The sequence below is a fragment of the Taeniopygia guttata genome, chromosome 12, assembly GCF_048771995.1.
Source record: "Taeniopygia guttata chromosome 12, bTaeGut7.mat, whole genome shotgun sequence".
Lineage (NCBI taxonomy): Eukaryota > Metazoa > Chordata > Aves > Passeriformes > Estrildidae > Taeniopygia > Taeniopygia guttata.
Window position 1 is genome coordinate 4,124,804 of NC_133037.1, and position 5,730 is coordinate 4,130,533.

Sequence of the window (5,730 nt, forward strand, 5' to 3'; positions counted from 1 at the left end):
TTTTAAAAGCCCGCATTGTACTGGCCTGGGAGTGCTACAGGAAAAGCTACTTTAAAAAAAAAAAAAAAAGGAAAATACAACAGTACAAAAGCTAAGCAAGCCTAATTATTTTTTAAACAAATATATGGAGGTCATCTAAACTATGAATGCATGAGAGGCCTTTTCCTACATGTGAATTGTCAGATCCATGCTGGATAGGCATCCAGGCAGAGCTCGGCTTTGTAACGCTGTTCCCAGTAGGAAGGCATCTCAGCGTTTGAGTAATGTACTTTAAAACAACAACGTACTTTTTCTGAACGCATTAAGGGTGAAGTTTTCAAACTGGGATACCTAAAGATAGATCTGTCTTGTGACAGCATAGAGCTATCTCTGGTCAAGAGTTTTGGTGTAGCCTGGGGCTTTTTGGGTAGGTGTGTTAAATAACAGATTTTTAGCGACTGCAGCTAAAACTTTGTGATTTTCTAATTTTGGTGGAGAGGTTCGTCTGTAATGAAAGTGCTGCTTGAGGTCTTCAAAATATTTCAAATAAACAGACAAGGCATTTCAGTGGAGTACAAGAAAGAGAGGAACAAAAGTCCCTCAGAGATTTAAAGAGATTTGGGTGTTCAGCTCCTACAAACTCCCTTGCAAATCCCAGTCCTCTTTCGTAAATGACGGCTGAATCTCGACAGATTTGGTGGTTCATTTTGGCTCATTGTCTGCATCCGCTCAGGCTGGAAGCTGGCCCGGGAATTTCGTTAGACCATGAGAAGTTTCCAGGAGAGTTTTCAGCTCTTGGTTCCCAGGTATCTGAGGCTCTGCCACTTCCACTTCCCCCAGCCAGAAAACGCAGAGACGTGCAACCGTTTGCGAAAAAGGCTGGCCAAACCCTCTCTGAATCAAAGGAATATTCATGTTTTGGATCAAAGACTGGGGGAAGGATTTGACTAGCTCCTGCATTCTCTGTCCTGCGCTGCCAATGTCTGGGCCTAAATTATATCCATTGGCCAACTTAGAACATCTTATTGAGGTTATTTTTTAGCACAAGTAAAATAAATAGTATCAGGTTTTGATCCTTGGGAGGAACCATGCAAAACTGTTCTTTAGCATATCTTGTTTTTAAGACTCCAAGTCTCCATTTTCAAATCACTGGGTCTAGAGCCAGGCTCCAAAATATATCTTGACGCACGCAAAGCAATCATTTTTCTACGGAAAACCGCTGAGCACCTGCTGCTTCTCCTCCCGACTCCCTCCTCATGGCAAGCTAAATCATTTCTGCATGGGCCAAGCACCTCCATCTGGCCTCAAAGAACCTTCCAGGACCTGAGAGCAACTGAGGAAGGCTCATCCCTAGACATCAGCATGGATGGATGCCTTAGGCTGGGGTGGCTCTGGGAGCTCTAGATGTGGTCCAGGCACACAGCTAAAGCAGAAGAAAAAGACAATCACTGTGTCAGAGGGCTCACACTGGATGTGCCAGACTTCACATTACACTCTCAAAAGGCTAAAACAACGCTCTGGCAATTAGCACGTGTAAAGCCCTCAGCTATTTATGTCCTAGGAAATAGCTTGGATTTTATTATTTTTGGGTTAAGCCATTCCAAACGGCAAAGCAGCAGTTATTTGTCTGCCATCTATTGATGTGCTGTCTTGATCTCTAATCGAGGCCGAGGGGGATACATTTCCACCTTTAATCCTTCAAACTTTCTAATGCTTTCATGTACAAATGTATACAGTAACTTGGCATTAGCATTCCACAAATATGCAAATTGTCTGTCAGATTGGACAGGCTGCATGCATTTGAAGTTGTGTTGACAGCCTACAGAAAAAAGACATTCTCAGCTCAAACATGAACAAGATGTTTATATCCTTTTTTCCTAAAAACATACATTTTATGTTTTAAGCAGAGATGGGAGCAAACTGCAAAATTTGGATCAAGACATCTTTTGCACCCATAAAATTTGGGGATGTCTGCATCAGGGGATTTTGATTCAGCTGGCTCTTGGAAAGGGGAAATTCAGCTCAGATCTGGCTTATGTTCCAGCCTTCACAAAATACAGTGGGAATTTGCACATGAGCCTCTGTTTCCAAGTAGGTTAACGCATAAAAGAAGCAGCTCAGAAGGTGTCATTATACTCTAGTGAGCTTTGCAGTTGGTGGCAACAGCAGTTACCTGACAAAGTACCATCTTGCCAGTCAACAGAAAAGGAAGCTGTAGAGCCCAGCACCCTTCCTGGCCCAGGGAAAGAGAACCAGAAACAGCAGTGGTGGGAGCTCGTGGAAGCTCGTTGTGCAGGGGGCACTGACAGGCACAGATGCAAAAGGCATGGGTAGATCAATCTAGGCATCCACCTCCAGAATTCAGCCCCTCAGAAGCTCTCACCTGGGGGTTGCACAGTCCTGCAGACCCTCCAATGGTATCAACACGTGGGTGTCTGTGTCAACTCAGATAAACTTGTATTCTTTTTTAAGCACATGCCCCATATCATGCAGACTCATAATAGCAATGTGTTTATCTCCCTGAGTTCAACAAATTTCACAAAACAAGAGTTTTGTCAGCAAGGCTATAGACGAATGTCCTCTTTGCCTCTATACTTCTTAGTATTTTAATTCAAACAGATTTAATACACCATCTTAACAAACTACTTCTCTTCTCTACCTCTTTAAGGCAGGATTTCTGCCTTAAAATGAAGACTGAACTCTCCCCTTTTCTTCCAGGCTGCCATGAGGGTATAAGAAACTAGATGCCTATGGCTCTGGCATATTGCCTGCTCTAGTGTAATATTATCCTAAATTGTGACTCGACGTGGAAAAAAAATGCTGTTTAATGAGAGAATGCATTGAGAGCTGTGAGTCTGACAAAAACCTTATCTAACAGATGAATCTTGACACCCTGCATCTGGACATCCTGTACAAACCATCGTAAGGTCTGAAGCAAATTTTTGGTACAAGAAGCTTCTTCCGCAGCTCATTGAAAAAATTACTTTCAGTGGTAAGGAACCACTGAAGAAAGCAAGGAATATCCCCATGATGTCAAGGCCCCAGGAAGCTAAAGAATCTGTGAAGTAATGAGTCTCTTTGGAGCACAAGTTGAAATTCTGTCAATTAAAATGCTTTCTTGTAGCAAACCACAGATGATTTGAAGGAGGGGAAAGTTGAAAGAGGGAAGATTTAGAACTTTAAATGCAGTTTATGGAAAACACTAGAGCTTTCCTTACTTCACTGTCAGAAGACTGAAGGGAAAACATTAGACTCGGGTTCTTCCAGCATTCACCAGCTAATTTCCCATGGCTGTATAAGTTGGGCATGCCCGTGGCACTGCAGGAGCTTTGATACCAACTACCTTGGATCCTGCTGGAGCTCCCTGGGGATCCCCTCTTTACTGTGCAGCTCCCACAAACCCAGCCCGAGCAACCTCTTGACTCATTCTCATTTTCAAAGCCTGTGCTTTAGGTTTTCCATGTGGCAGGGAATGTTATGAAGCCATGACAGCTGTGGACTCACTGGCTGCCTTTTGGTATGCATGCACTGACCGGGTTCTGGGTCGAGTGCCAGAGCTGTCTGCTGAGACACTGAGCTCTGGCCAAAGACCCTCACTTCATATTCCAGCTTGGTGAATGCCAGATAGCTGTTAACTTCATCAGGCAGGCAAAAATTACTATCACTAGGCCATCAAGCATAGAAATAAGGTCACTTCACATTTCCTAGGAGAACCTTGGGAGGCTGGAGCTGCTCTGTGTGCCCCAGAGCAGTGGGAGAGTTTGTGAAGCACGTGTTGGATTTATGGAATTCAATCTTAAGTTATGCCAGCCCATATTTTAGCAGCCATTTCAGAGGCCTAATTCTCTCGTACGGGTACGGATTGTTTGCCAGCAACAACAGCGCTGAAAAGATCGGCAGCATCCGATGGAACACCTTCAAAGAATGTTCTTCGATAGCTTCCCAGAAGTAAAGGAAGGACAACTGGTGCCAGAAGAATGGCTCAGAATAGGAATGAGAAACCTAGCTGTAAAGAACAATAAGTGTGTCAGGAGCCTGGTCTGACAAACAGGACATAATCACTGTCAGGATGAGGCCTCGGCAGTGCTGCGGTGCTGGTGATTCGTGCGGTCCTCAGGAGAGCTGACAGCAGGAACTATGCCTTTGCTTACTTCGTGCGAGTAGATAACTCAGCGAGAGCAGAGAAATCATTTGACAGAGGCCAGATTCAGAAGGCATCTGAAATGTCTTTCTTTAAAGATAATCATGTTAGGAATCAAAAGGGGTCTAATGTTAGAGACTTGCCTTTCAAATGCAACAAATGATTATACCTGTCAAGATTTATGGACAGATTTATTTATGTTGACAGAGGGACCACTAATAGTTTGACAAATGAGAAGTCTTGACAGATACAACAGATATGTTCAAGTATATTTCCTCCTGTTTGAAATAGGAAATGAGTGAGTTATGACAAGCCTGTAATGTATATTGATACGACTTTTCCTAGGCTCCTTCTACAGAAGTAGATGCATTCTACAGTGCTGGATACTGATCTGGAAAGCCAGTTATAACCCTAATCATCAGTGACCCTCTATCTTCCTCAATCAAGAAAGTATTTAAAAAGGCTAATTTAGAGAAAACAGGAAGAAAAGCTTTTCCAGTTGTTCTCCTGGATGGAAAACTTAACCTCCAAAGTAAGGCAAGATTCTAGAGGAAAGAAATATTAGGATCTCAGGAAGCTTTATATTTAGAATAATTGCTAGCTAGGGACTTTTCATGTAAATTCACAGCAAACCTAATACTTCTTCCCAGCACGGAATGCCAGGCATCATTGTACCATAGAGGCTTGTGGTCAGCTCCAGCCAGGAAAGATCTATCCCAAGGACTGCAGCAGTCCTACAGCAGGGAACAATTCCATGCTAAAACCCCATTCAGGAAAGGTATAGAAAAGCTATCGCTATGCATTAGCATCTGATCAAAGGCCAGTCCAACAAACAAGACACCAACAGTTTCCATGGACTTCGCCTCAGGCTCTGAGATCTTTTAGGAGTTTTATGTAGGATCGTGCAACTATTACATCCCCAGCTGTGAAAGACAGAACAACCTGTTAAGTGCTGCTCTACCATGCAGCAGCCTTTAAATGCTACTTGCATTTAACAGACAGTGACTAACTCCTTATTCAAGTACAAGAATTCCAACCTTCTCACAGTGTGGAAGCTCTGGACAATGCAAGCAAGGAGAGACTGGAAGGAGAATCCCACTTTGTTGCTCCAAAGTCTGCCATCCTCTCCAAACTGGGAATGTAGTAAACGTTGATGAAGCAACACTTGGTACCAGACCAGTGTCTGTCATTTGCTGTTGGTTTGGCTACCAGACCCACATTTTCAAACAACAATGGGACAAATTACCACGTCCCCCAAGGCTTTAAAACAAACACAAACAAGCAATTAAACAAACAAGTGCTCTTGTCACTCAGCAATTAAAGCATTTCCTGATCCCTTAATAAAAGCTGACCAAGTTTCCACATATTAATGTGACTTTGCACACTCGATCAGTTTATTGCATTAAAAACCCATCCCATGTCTTTGGCAGATTAAAGTCAATCTGGCTGCCCTCCCTGGAGATCCCCCCAGGAAGGGGTAGGGAACAGCCATTTTTGAGCCAGGAGTATGTCTGACATCGAAATGCATTTAACTAAAGCACAATGGGTAATGTTGTTCACGCAAAAACATTTTGGTGTTTCAAAAAACCATTAGAGGGCATCAAGGGAGG